The sequence below is a fragment of the Coregonus lavaretus genome (assembly GCF_964263955.1).
Source record: "Coregonus lavaretus genome assembly, chromosome: 1".
In the NCBI taxonomy this organism is placed as follows: Eukaryota; Metazoa; Chordata; class Actinopteri; order Salmoniformes; family Salmonidae; genus Coregonus; species Coregonus lavaretus.
This window is the reverse complement of record NC_139988.1, coordinates 71,809,647-71,824,209: the sequence shown is the minus strand read 5'-3', so window position 1 is coordinate 71,824,209 and position 14,563 is coordinate 71,809,647. Positions and strand designations below refer to the sequence as shown.

Below are 14,563 nucleotides of genomic sequence, written 5' to 3'. Positions count from 1 at the left end.
AGCGTTGTGCCAGTAACCGAAAGGTCGCTGGTTCTAATCCCCAAGCTGACTAGGTGAAAAATCTGTCTATGTGCCCTTAAGCAAGGCACTTAACCCTAATTGCTCCTGTAAGTCGCTCTGGATAAGAGCGTCTGCTAAATGACATAAATGTAAAATGTAAGGGTTTTTCTTCATTTTTACTATTTTCTACATTTTAGAATAATAGTGAAGACATCAAAACTATGAAATAACACATATGGAATCATGTAGTAACCAAAAATGTGTTAAACAAATCAACATATATTTTATATTTGAGATTCTTCAAATAGCCACCCTTTGCCTTGATGACAGTATTCCATAAGTGTCAAAGGCTTTTATTGACAATTATATGAAGTTTATGCAAAGAGTCAATATTTGCAGTGTTGACCCTTCTTTTTCAAGACCTCAGCAATCCGCCCTGGCATGCTGTCAATTAACTTCTGGGCCACATCCTGACAGATGGCAGCCCATTCTTGCATAATCAATGCTTGGAGTTTGTCAGAATTTGTGGGGTTTTGTTTGTCCACCCGCCTCTTGAGGATTAACCACAAGTTCTCAATGGGATTAAGGTCTGGGGAGTTTCCTGGCCATGGACCCAAAATGTCGATGTTTTGTTCCCCGAGCCACTTAGTTATCACTTTTGCCTTATGGCAAGGTGCTCCATCATGCTGGAAAAGGCATTGGTCGTCACCAAACTATTCTTGGATGGTTGGGAGAAGTTGCTCTCGGAGGATGTGTTGGTACCATTCTTTATTCATGGCTGTGTTCTTAGGCAAAATTGTGAGTGAGCCCACTCCCTTGGCTGAGAAGCAACCCCACACATCGCTGCCAAAGGTGATTCTAACATATACAGTCGTGGTCAAAAGTTTGAGAATGACACAAATACTAATTTTTACAAAGTCTGCTGCCTCAGTTTTGATGATGTCAATTTGCATATACTCCAGAATGTCATGAAGAGTGATCAGATGAATTGCAATGAATTGCAAAGTCCCTCTTTGCCATGAAAATGAACTTAATCCCTAAAAAAGACATTTCCACTGCATTTCAGTCCTACCACAAAAGGACCAGCTGCCATCATGTCAGTGATTCTCTCGTTAACACAGGTGAGTGTTGACGAGGACAAGGCTGGAAATCACTCTGTCATGCTGATTGAGTTAGAATAACAGACGGGAAGCTTTTAAAGGAGTGTGGTGCATGAAATCATTGTTCTTCCTCTGTTAACCATGGTTACCTGCAAGGAAACATGTGCCGTCGTCATTGCTTTGCACAAAAAGGGCTTCACAGGCAAGGAGATTGCTGCTAGTAAGATTGCACCTAAATCAACCATTTATCGGATCATCAAGAACTTCAAGGAGAGAGGTTCAATTGTTGTGAAGAAGGCGTCAGGGCGCCCAAGAAAGTCCAGCAAGCGCCAGGACCGTCTCCTAAAGTTGATTCAGCTGCAGGATCGGGGCACCACCAGTGCAGAGCTTGCTCAGGAATGGCAGCAGGCAGGTGTGAGTGCATCTGCATGCACAGTGAGGCGAAGACTTTTGGAGGATGGCCTGGTGTCAAGAAGGCCAGCAAAGAAGCCACTTCTCTCCAGGAAAAACATCAGGGACAGACTGATATTCTGCAAAAGGTACAGGGATTGGACTGCTGAAGACTGGGGTAAAGTCATTTTCTCTGAATCCCCTTTCCGATTGTTTGGGGCATCCGGAAAACACCTTGTCCGGAGAAGACAAGGTGAGCGCTACCATCAGTCCTGTGTCATGCCAACACTAAAGCATCCTGAGACCATTCATGTGTGGGGTTGCTTCTCAGCCAAGGGAGTGGGCTCACTCACAATTTTGCCTAAGAACACAGCCATGAATAAAGAATGGTACCAACACATCCTCCGAGAGCAACTTCTCCCAACCATCCAAGAACAGTTTGTTGAGGACCAATGCCTTTTACAGCATGATGGAGCACCTTGCCATAAGGCAAAAGTGATAACTAAGTGGCTCGGAGAACAAAACATCAACATTTTGGGTCCATGGCCAGGAAACTCAAGAGGCGGGTGGACAAACAAAACCCCACAAATTCTGACAAACTCCAAGCATTGATTATGCAAGAATGGGCTGCCATCAGTCAGGATGTGGCCTAGAAGTTAATTGACAGCATGCCAGGGCGGATTGCAGAAGTCTTGAAAAAGAAGGGTCAACACTGCAAATATTGAATCTTTGCATAAACTTAATGTAATTGTCAATAAAAGCCTTTGACACTTATGGAATGCTTGTAATTATACTTCAGTATTCCATAGTAACATCTGTCAATAATATCTCATAACACTGAAGCAACAAACTTTGTGAAGACCAATACTTGTCATTCTCAAAACTTTTGACCACGACGAGATTTAAGTCGAAACTGTAACTAGGAACTCCAGTGTATATACAGTGGGGAAAAAATGTATTTAGTCAGCCACCAATTGTGCAAGTTCTCCCACTTAAAAAGATGAGAGAGGCCTGTAATTTTCATCATAGGTACACGTCATCTATGACAGACAAATCCAGAAAATCACATTGTAGGATTTTTAAAGATTTTATTTGCAAATTATGGTGGAAAAAAGTATTTGGTCACCTACAAACAAGCAATATTTCTGGCTCTCACAGACCTGTAACTTCTTCTTTAAGAGGCTCCTCTGTCCTCCACTCGTTACCTGTATTAATGGCACCTGTTTGAACTTGTTATCATTATAAAAGACAGCTGTCCACAACCTCAAACAGTCACACTCCAAACTCCACTATGGCCAAGACCAAAGAGCTCTCAAAGGACACCAGAAACAAAATTGTAGACCTGCACCAGGCTGGGAAGACTGAATCTGCAATAGGTAAGCAGCTTGGTTTGAAGAAATCAACTGTGGGAGCAATTATTAGGAAATGGAAGACATACAAGACCACTGATAATCTCCCTCGATCTGGGGCTCCACGCAAGATCTCACCCCGTGGGGTCAAAATGATCACAAGAACGGTGAGCAAAAATCCTGACCTAGTGAATGACCTGCAGAGAGCTGAGACCAAAGTAACAAAGCCTACCATCAGTAACACACTACGCCGCCAGGGACTCAAATCCTGCAGTGCCAGACATGTCCCCCTGCTTAAGCCAGTACATGTCCAGGCCCGTCTGAAGTTTGCTAGAGTGCATTTGGATGATCCAGAAGAGGATTGGGAGAATGTCATATGGTCAGATGAAACCAAAATAGAACTTTTTGGTAAAAACTCAACTCGTCGTGTTTGGAGGACAAAGAATGCTGTGTTGCATCCAAAGAACACCATACCTACTGTGAAGCATGGGGGTGGAAACATCATGCTTTGGGGCTGTTTTTCTGCAAAGGGACCAGGACGACTGATCCGTGTAAAGGAAAGAATGAATGGGGCCATGTATCGTGAGATTTTGAGTGAAAATCTCCTTCCATCAGCAAGGGCATTGAAGATGAAACATGGCTGGGTCTTTCAGCATGACAATGATCCCAAACACACCGCCCGGGCAACGAAGGAGTGGCTTCGTAAGAAGCATTTCAAGGTCCTGGAGTGGCCTAGCCAGTCTCCAGATCTCAACCCCATAGAAAATCTTTGGAGGGAGTTGAAAGTTCGTGTTGCCCAGCGACAGCCCCAAAACATCAATGCTCTAGAGGAGATCTGCATGGAGGAATGGGCCAAAATACCAGCAACAGTGTGTGACAACCTTGTGAAGACTTACAGAAAACGTTTGACCTGTGTCATTGCCAACAAAGGGTATATAACAAAGTATTGAGAAACTTTTGTTATTGACCAAATACTTATTTTCCACCATAATTTGCAAATAAATTCATTAAAAATCCTACAATGTGATTTTCTGTATTTTTTTTTCTCAATTTGTCTGTAATAGTTGACGTGTACCTATGATGAAAATTGCAGGCCTCTCTCATCTTTTTAAGTGGGAGAACTTGCACAATTGGTGGCTGACTAAATACTTTTTTTCCCCACTGTATTTGGCCTTAATTTTTAGGGTATTGTCCTGCTGAAAGGTGAATTTGTCTCCCAGTGTCTGTTGAAAAGCAGACAACCAGGTTTTTCTCCAGGATTTTGCCTGTGCTTAGCTCTAGTCCTTCTTTTTAACCTAAAAAACTCGGTAGTCCTTGCCGATGACAAGCATACTCATAACATGATGCAGCCACTACCATGCTTGAAAATATGAAGGGGTACTCAGTGATGAGTTGTTGGATTTGCCCAAAACGTAATGCTTTGTATTCAGGACATAAAGTTAATTTCTTTGCCACATTTTTTGCAGTTTTACTTTAGTGCCTTATTGCAAACAGGATTAATATCTTTACTTATTTTCACTGTCATTTATATTAGTATTGTGGAGTAACTACAATGTTGTTGATCCATCCTCAGTTTTCTCCTATCACAGCCATTAAACTCTGTTTTAAAGTCACCATTGGCATCATGGTGAAATCCCTGAGTGGTTTCCAGTGACTGTGTATTGGTACACCATCCTAAGTGTAATGAATAACTTCATCATGCTCAAAGGGATAATAAATGTCAGCTATTTTTTTTTACCCAGCTACCAATAGGTGCCCTTCTTTGCGGTTGAATCTCTGTTTGAAATTCACTGATCGACTGAGGGACCTTGCAGATCATTGTATGTGTGGGGTAAAGAGATGAGGTAATCAAATTAACATTTATTTGTCACATGCTTCATAAACAACAGGTGTGAAATGCTTATTTACGGGCCTTTCCCAACAATGCAGAGAGAAAAAATTTAAATAATAGAAAAACAGTATGAGGAATAAATACACAATGAGTAACTAACTTTCCTATATACACGGGTTACCAGGAACCCGATGGTCACTGACAGAGCTCCAGAGTTCCTCTGTGGAGATGCGAGAACCTTCCAGAAGGACAACCATTTCTGCAGCACTCCACCAATCAGGCCTTTATGGTAGAGTGGCCAGACGGAAGCCACTCCTCAGTAAAAGGCACATGACAGCCCGCTTGGAGTTTGTCAAAAGGCACCTAAAGGACTCACAGACCATGAGAAACAAGATTCTCTGGTTTGATGAAACCAAGATTGAACCCTTTGGCCTTAATGCGAAGCATCACGTCTAGAGGAAACCAGGCACCATCCCTACGGTGAAGCATGGTGGTGGCAGCATCATGCTGTGGGTATGTTTTTCAGCGGCAGGGACTGGGAGACTAGTCAGGATCGAGGGAAAGATTAACAGAGCAGAGTGCAGAGATCCTTGATGAAAACCTGCTTCAGGGCCTCAGACTGGGGAGAATGTTCACCTTCCAACAGGACAACGACTCTAAGCACACAGCCAAGACAATGCAGGAGTGGCTTCGGGACAAGTCTCTGAATGTCCTTGAGTGGCCCAGCCAGAGCATGGACTTGAACCCGATCTAACATCTCTGGCGAGACCTAGAAATAGCTGTGCAGCGATGCTCCCCATCCAACCTGACCGAGCTTGAGAGGATTTGCAGAGAAGAATGGGAGAAACTCCCCAAATAACGGTGTGCCAAGCTTGTAGCGTCATACCGAAGAAGTCACGAGGCTGTAATCGCTGCCAAAGATGCTTCATCAAAGTACTGAGTAAAGGGTCTGAATACTTACGTAAATGTGATATTTCAGTTTTTGCTTTGTCATTATGGGGTATTGTGTGTAGATTGATAAGGAAAACATTTTATTTAATCAATTTTAGAATAAGGCTATAACGTAACAATGTGGAGAAGTTCAAGGGTTCTGAATACTTTCCGAATGCTCTGTATATTTTGTCAAATACACTAGATGGGTGTCTGATACATGGTAAAGCTACATTATTTGGCCTGATTAGCAAAACCGAGCCAAGTACAGCTGAGCTGTACTGGGCAGATAGTGATAACGCATCTGCCATAGTTGCTGGAACCATGTTGGAAAGGACAATGTGAAAAGAAAATATCAGCCAGCACAGTATGGTTTGGGTCAGCCTATAGTGTGAATCAGTAGGTCCTAATGTGAAGGTCTGAAGCTCACACTTTGGTCTCCAAGACAAGCTCAAATAAGTTGGTAAAAAGGGGAAGGCAGTGATAAAGACGCAGCTCACCATTTTGTGAGCATATAGGCTGTTCACTATTGTTACACGTACAACAGATGTAAAAAAAAAATAAAAAAAAATGCATATTGAGATGGCTTTGAAAGAGTGGGGGAAATGTAATGCAGTCTTTCAATGAAGGACCTATTGTTGTTTTTTGTTGTCCTCCCCCTCATTTTGTTCCCCTTTTTGATCTTGGGTGGGTCTCAATAGTCCACATTGGCTTCCTTGTCTTCTCATCTCCATGATTTGACATCACAGGATAGTTGAAAGCAACATGGTGGATGCCCAATAATAATAGTTTTTCACCTGTCCAGTCCTTTGGCATCACTGCAGATAATGGAAAGAGATGAGGGGAGGAAGCCTCTTTAGACGATTGAGATGCACCCCAAGGACGAGAAGGACCGCAACTAGAGGAGATCATTCCTTGAACGAATGCATTCAATTGTCTTGGTTGTTGCAACAAGCGGACCCTTCCCTAGTTAGTAAAGTAACTGATACTTGTGCTGTATGTGACACCCTCTCTCAAGATTGAATTTGTAATGTATTTTCAGGCCCCTGATCACTTCCTTTGCCTCTGCCAACTATATAATTAAAATGATATATCTGGCATCTGTTTTGACACTCTCATCCAGTCTGACACAAGATGGCGCCGATATACATGGTCGCCCTGTTCATGGCTCCAAAGCAACTTTGCAGTATTTTTTTTAAATTATTAGCTCAGAACTCACCAGCATTTCGACCAGAAATACGACTTTCCTGAACTGGATCCTTTGTTCGTACCCCCCAAGGCAATTCCACTGATTCCAAAGACTGCTCCAAGACACCGCTGGCAGAGAAGAGGTATTTGGAGTGGACTTTTAGTCTGACTCAGGAGGCGTGTACAGTGCCTTGCAAAAGTATTCATCCCCCTTGGCGTTTTTTCCTATTTTGTAATAACCTGTAATTTAAATACATTTTTATTTGGATTTCATGTAATGGACATACACAAAATAGTCGAAATTGGTGAAGTGAAATGAAATAAATAACGGAAAAGTGGTGTGTGCATATGTATTCACTCCCTTTGCTATGAAGCCCCTAAATAAGATCTGGTGCAACCAATTACCTCCAGAAGTCACATAATTAGTTAGATTGCACACAGGTGGACTTTATTTAAGTGTCAAGGAAAACGCTATGTCTGGCGCAAACCCAACACCTCTCATCACCCCGAGAACACCATCCCCACAGTGAAGCGTGGTGGCAGCATCATGCTGTGGGGATGTTTTTCATCAGCAGGGACTGGGAAACTGGTCAGAATTGAAAGAATGATGGATGGCGCTAAATACAGGGAAATTCTTGAGGGAAACCTGTTTCAGTCTTCCAGAGATTTGAGACTGGGACGGAGGTTCACCTTCCAGCAGGACAATGACCCTAAGCATACTGCTAAAGCAACACTCGAGTGGTTTAAGGGGAAACGTTTAAATGTCTTGGAATGGCCTAGTCAAAGCCCAGACCTCAATCCAGAATCTGTGGTATGACTTAAAGATTGCTGTACACCAGCGGAATCCATCCAACTTGAAGGAGCTGGAATAGTTTTGCCTTGAAGAATGGGCAAAAATCCCAGTGGCTAGATGTGCCAAGCTTATAGAGACATACCCCAAGAGACATGCAGCTGTAATTGCTGCAAAAGGTGGCTCTACAAAGTATTGATTTGGGGGGGGGAGGGTGAATAGTTATGCACGCTCAAGTTTTCTGTTTTCTTGTCTTATTTCTTGTTTGTTTCACAAGAAAACATATTTTGCATCTTCAAAGTGGTAGGCATGTTGTGTAAATCAAATGATACAAACCCCCCAAAAATCCATTTTAATTCCAGGTTGTAAGGCAACAAAATAGGAAAAATGCCAAGGGGGGTGAATACTTTCGCAAGCCACCGTATAATCTGTGATTGTTTGGAGTCCCTGCCAAATACATCTTGTGTCTGAGCCGTTGAATTGCAACTCCACTTTATCTCTGTACTGACGTTTTGCCTCTTATTGCCTTACGGAGGGCATAACTAGATTGTTTGTACTTGACCATATTCCCAAAAACCTTGCCATGGTTAAATGTAGTGGTTCGCACTTTCAGTTTTGCCCAAATGCTTCCATCTATCCACAGTCTTTGGTTTGGACAGGTTTTAATTGTCACAGTGGGAACAACATCCCCTATACACTTCCTGATGAACTAAGTCACCGTGTCAGTGTATACGTCAATTTTATTCTCAGAGGCAACCCGGAACATATCCTTCAATTCTGACCAGTCTCCCAGTCCCTGCTGATGAAAAACATCCCCACATTGTGATGCTGCCACCACCATTCTTCACTGTGGAGATGGTGTTCTCTGGGTGATGAGAGGTGTTGGGTTTGCACCAGACATAGCGTTTTCCTTGATTGCCAAAAAGCTTAATTTTAGTCTCATCTGACCAGAGTACCTTCTTCCATATGTTTGGGGAGTCTCCCACATGCCTTTTGGCGAACATCAAACGTGTTTGCTTATTTTTTTCTTTAAGCAATGGCTTTTTTCTGGCCACTCTTCTGTAAAGCCCAGCTCTGTGGAGTGTACGGCTTAAAGTGGTCCTATGGACAGATACTCCAATCTCCACTGTGGAGCTTTGCAGCTCCTTCAGGGTTATCTTTGGTCTCTTTGTTGTCTCTCTGATTAATGCCCTCCTTGCCTGGTCCATGAGTTTTGGTGGGCGGCCCGCTCTTGGCAGGTTTGTTGTGGTGCCATTCTTTCCATTTTTTTATAATGGATTTAATGGTGCTCCGTGGGATGTTCAAAGTTTCGGATATTTTTTTATAACCCAACCCTCATCTGTACTTCTCCACAACTTTGTCCCTGACCTGTTTGGAGAGCTCCTTGGTCTTCATGGTGCAGCTTGCTTGGTGGTGCCCCTTGCTTAGTGGTGTTGCAGACTCTGGGGCCTTTCAGAACAGGTGTATATATACTGAGATCATGTGACAGATCATGTGACACTTAGATTGCACACAGGTGGACTCTATTTAACTAATTATGTGACTTCTGAAGGTAATTGGTTGCACCAGATCTTATTTAGGGGCTTCATAGCAAAGGTGGTGAATACATATGCACGCACCACTTTTCCGTTATTATTTTTTGTTTAGTTATTTGGGTCTGAACCCCACCCTGTGCAACTGGTTTCTGGACTTCCTGATGGGCTGCCCACAGGTGGTGAAGTTAGGCAACAACACCTCCAATACGCTGATCCTCAACATAGGGGCCCCACAAGGGTGCATGCTCAGCCCCCTCCTGTACTCCCTGTTAACACATGACTGCGTGGCCACGCGTCTCCAACTCAATCATCAAGTTTGCAGACGACACAACAGCGGTAGGCCTGATTACCAACAACGACGAGACAGCCTACAGGGAGGAAGTGAGGGCCCTGGCAGAGTGGTGCCAGGAAAATAGCCTCTCCCTCAAGGTCAACAAAACGAAGGAGCTGATCGTGGACTTCAGAAGACAGCAGAGGGAGCACGCCCCCATCTACATTGATGGGCTGCAGTGGAGAAGGTGAAAAGCTTCAAGTTACTCAGTGTGCACATCACTGACAATCTGAAATGGTCCACCCACACAGACAGTGTGGTGAAGGCGCAACAGCACCTCAACCTCAGGCGGCTGAAGAAATTCCTCTTGGCCCCTAAGACCCTCACTAACTTCTACAGATGCACCATTGAGAGCATCCTATCGTGCTGTATCACCACCTGGTACGGCAACTGCTCGAACACAACCGCAGGGATCTCCAGAGGGTGGTGCGGTCTGCCCAACGCATCACTGGGACATCTACAGCACCCGGTGTCACAGAAAGGCCAAGAAAATCATCAAGGACCTCAGCCACCCGAGCCACGGCCTGTTCACCCCGCTACCATCCAGAAGGTGAGGTCAGTACAAGTGCATCAAAGCTGAGACCGAGAAACTGAAAAACAGGTTCTATCTCAAGGCCATCAGACTGTTAAATAGTCATCACTAGCAGGTACCCTGCCCTGAAATTTAGTCACTGTCACTAGCCGGCTACCACCCAGTTACACTACCATGCACCTTAGAGGCTGCTGCCATATGTACATAGTCATGGAACACTGGTCACGTTAATAATGTTTACATACTGTTTTACCCACTTCATATGTACAGTGCATTCGGAAAGTATTCAGACCTAATCTAATCTAACTTTAAATGCACTTTAAATAAAGTTTGATTTGATTTAGTCCTATTCTTTAAGTTAGATTTTTGGTTCAGATGGAGACGTGAATCCAACATATTTAATGATTAATTTGAAGAATGAATTTGAATTCAACCAGAGCTTGAAACCCTAGGCATATGTATTGTCTATTTTTTGTTGAACTCTGGGTTGAATTGAAACAATAGCTGTTGATGACATTGCAAATGCTATATAATCATAATAATAATCATTATTTATTTATTTTATTTAGCACTTTTCATTCCAAGTGGAATCTGTCGCTTTAAAAACAAAATCAACCAAAAATGATTTCATAAAACAAATATAGGGATCTGGCAGTATTTGGGCGATGGTGTTCCACATATTTAGATGATAGGCAATTCAGAAAGGTAGAATCTTGAGAGGAGGGAGCATAGATGATACAGCCAGGCTGGGAGGTAGAGACAGACAGGCCACGGGCACCTCATCGTCTTTGATAGTCACAGCTCCTCCTGCGTAGGTAGGCTGGATCGTCGACTACTGAAATGTAGCACCCACCTGAGTGATGCTTCGGCGACTGTAAAAGTACCAGTAAGACCACCACACCTCAGCAGTGGTCCAGAAAAGCCCCCGAAAAAAGTGAGCCTCTGCATCCCCTCACACCGCAGTCCACTTTCCTCTAGGAACTGGGGCAGGGGGTCAAAAAGCTGATGCTGTTAATCTGGTGTTGCTGCATCATTCAAATCACGAGTTAGTTCTATTAGCTATGTTGACTATGACTTTAATATGGTGACAACCATAGGGCCCCCAAAGTTTTCAATGGCACCGGAGGAGATGGCTGCCGTTTTACGGGCTCCTAACCAATTGTGCTATTGTGTGTGTTTTCTCGTGTTATTTGTACCTTATTTTGTACATAATGTTTCTGACCGAAAAGAGCTTCTGGATATCAGAACAGCGATTACTCACCTCGTACCGGACAAAGATTTTTTCTTTAACGACACCGGACAAGGCCCAAATCCCTGTCATTCGCATGAAGAAGAGACTGAGATATAGGGGACGTAGGTCGGGGTGCCTTGTAAGAATCTGATGGCAAGTGGGTAACCCGCCTCTACCTTCCATACTATTAGCCAATGTGCAATCATTGGATAATAAACTGGATGAGCTCCGATCAAGACTATCCTACCAACGGGACATTAAAAACTGTAATATCTTATGTTTCACAGTGTCATGGCTGAACGACGACATGGATAACATACAGCTGACTGGGTTTTCCGTGCATCGGCAATATGGAACAGCTGCCTCCGGTAGACGAAGGGTGGCGGTCTATGTCTATTTGTCAATAACAGCTGGTGCACGAAATCTAATATTAAGGAAGTCCCGAGGTTTTGCTTGCCTGAGGTAGAGTATCTCATGATAAGCTGTTGACCACACTATTTACCAAGAGTTTTCATCTATATTTTTCGTGGCTGTCTATTTACCACTACAAACCGTTGCTGGCACTAAGACCACACTCAACGAGCTGTATAAGGCCATAAGCAAACAAGAATATGCTCATCCAGAGGAGGCGTTCCTAGTGGCCGGGGACTTTAATGCAGGGACATTTTAATCTGTTTTACCTCATTTCTACCAGCATGTTAAATGTGCAACCAGAGGAAAAAAAACTCTAGACCACCTTTACTCCACACACAGAGACGCGTACAAACTCTCCCTCGCCCTCCATTTGACAAATCTGACCATAACTTTATCCTCCTGATTCCTGCTTACAAGCAAAAACTAAAGCAGGAAGTACCAGTGACTCGCTCAATACGGAAGTGGTCAGATGACGCAGATGCTAAACTACAGGACTGTTTTCCTAGCACAGACTGGAATATGTTCCAGGATTCTTCCGATGGCATTGATGAGTACACCACATCAGTCACTGGCTTCATCAATAAGTGCATCGATGACGTCGTCCCCACAGTGACCGTACGTACATACCCCAACCAGAAGCCATGGATTACAGGCAACATCCGCACTGAGCTAAAGGGTAATAATAATAATAATAATATGCCATTTCGCAGACGCTTTTATCCAAAGCGACTTACAGTCATGTGTGCATAAATGTTTATGTATGGGTGGTCCCTGGGATCGAACCCACTACCCTGGCGTTACAAGCGCCATGCTCTACCAATTGAGCTACAGAGGAGCGGGACTCTAACCCGGACGCTTATAAGAAATCCCGCTATGCCCTCCGATGAACCATCAAACAGGCAAAGCGTCAATACAGGACTAAGATTGAATCCTACTACACCGGCTCCGACACTCGTCGGATGTGGCAGGGCTTGCAAACTATTACGGACTACAAAGGGAAGCACAGCCGCGAGCTGCCCAGTGACACAAGCCTACCAGACGACCTAAATCACTTCTATGCTCGCTTCGAGGCAAGCAACACTGAAGCATGCATGAGAGCACCAGCTGTTCCGGACGGCTGTGTGATTACGCTCTCCGTAGCCGATGTGAGTAATACCTTTAAACAGGTCAACAAGGCCGCAGGGCCAGACAGATTACCAGGACGTGTACTCAGAGCATGCGCTGACCAACTGGCAAGTGTCTTCACTGACATTTTCAACCTCTCCCTGACCGAGTCTGTAATAACAACATGTTTCAAGCAGACCTGTGCCCAAGAACACCAAGGTAACCTGCCTAAATGACTACCGACCCGTAGCACTCACGTCTGTAGCCATGAAGTGCTTTGAAAGGCTGGTCATGGCTCACATCAACACCATTATCCCAGAAACCCTAGACCCACTCCAATTTGAATACCGCCCCAACAGATCCACAGATGACGCAATCTCTATTGCACTCCACACTGCCCTTTCCCACCTGGACAAGAGGAACACCTACGTGAGAATGCTATTAATTGACTACAGCTCAGCGTTCAACACCATAGTGCCCTCAAAGCTCATCACTAAGCTAAGGACCCCGGGACTAAACACCTCCCTCTGCAACTGGATCCTGGACTTCATGACGGGCCACCCCCAGGTGGTAAGGGTAGGTAACAACACATCTGCCATGCTGATCCTCAGCTATGACAGAGCCTGGATTCGAACCAGGATCTCTAGTGGCACAGCTAGCACTGCGATGCAGTGCCTTAGACCACTGCGCCACTCGGGATTAGCTTGAACAAGGCGTGGAACATAAGCACTAATCTGGATCACACAATTAGTATTTATTTGTAGTTCAGTGATTCTCAGCAGTCCGACTGCAATGTAGTCTAAAGCAAAAATACACTTTGTCTTTGCAACGCCTTGAAATACCCCCAAAATGTTTTGTCTACGAGAACCCTCACACGTTTCTCCTTGCACCCATACAAAGTCGCTTTGTACCCCCCAGCCAGCAACTTGTCTCTTTGTGCCCTTTACTGTCTCCAAGGCTGTCCTCAGCCTGAGGGCATATAGGAGCCTTGAATGTGGTAGTTGTAGTCCGGACAGACCTTCTGCACCAGGCGATAGTCCGTACTATAGAAAGACGCGTAGATGCAGATGATCCATGGAACACATACAGGTCACATGGCTCTGGGTCTGCTCCTGGGAACAGGTCTTGGATGGGTCGTAGTTGCAGAGGGCCACCCGGTTATTGTGCTCCACCTTCTCGTACTCCACCTGACAGTTGAAGGTCTTGGAGTCCTTGGGGTGGAGCATACTCTTGCGCTCCAGGTCGAACTCCACCTCCTTTGCGGGCAGCACCAGGCTGATGGACACGTTGCATTCACCTGTGGAGTTGTGGCAGAAGTAGATGTCCAGCCGTTGCCGTGGTCAACAATTTTGCCCATGATCAGCAGGTTGAGCTTCACCGTCTTGAGGTTGGAGTAGAAGTCACCCCAGCCGAAGATCCTGGACAATTTGGCGTCTTGATGACAATGGGGCAATGCTAGATCCATGACGACAGGTCCTGGTTGGCCAGTTGGATATTCCCCATTTTGCCTCCTGGCATCTCCCAGAATTCCTGCTTGGAGAAGGGGACAGGGGAGCGTTTAGTAAGCGGGGTGTTTGGGAACAGTCTTTTGGAGTGCAGTGTCCAGTAGTCAGAAGGAGAAGCCTCCTGCTTTCTGAATGCTTCAGCTGACCTACTCTAAGCAGCAGTGGAGCTGTTCTGGGCTCTGTCCTGCCCCAGAACCAACTAAATGGAGAGGAAAAAGGAGGGGGAAAGGCACTGCATGAGCATCATGGCAACACCAGATGATCCGGAAAAAATTGACCTTCCATGAGTTCACACTTAACAATGGTGCAGGTAAAACAAACAAACATGTTGCT

At 44.6% G+C, this 14,563-nt stretch overlaps 1 pseudogene across 1 annotated transcript; it reads right to left on the bottom strand.

Annotated features, from left to right (window-relative positions):
* Positions 1 to 13,689: 13,689 nt before the first annotated feature.
* On the bottom strand, positions 13,690 to 14,190 carry LOC311133923 (neurexophilin-1-like; annotated as a pseudogene). The gene has a single exon. The product of its transcript is annotated as a neurexophilin-1-like (transcript).
* Positions 14,191 to 14,563: the final 373 nt, after the last annotated feature.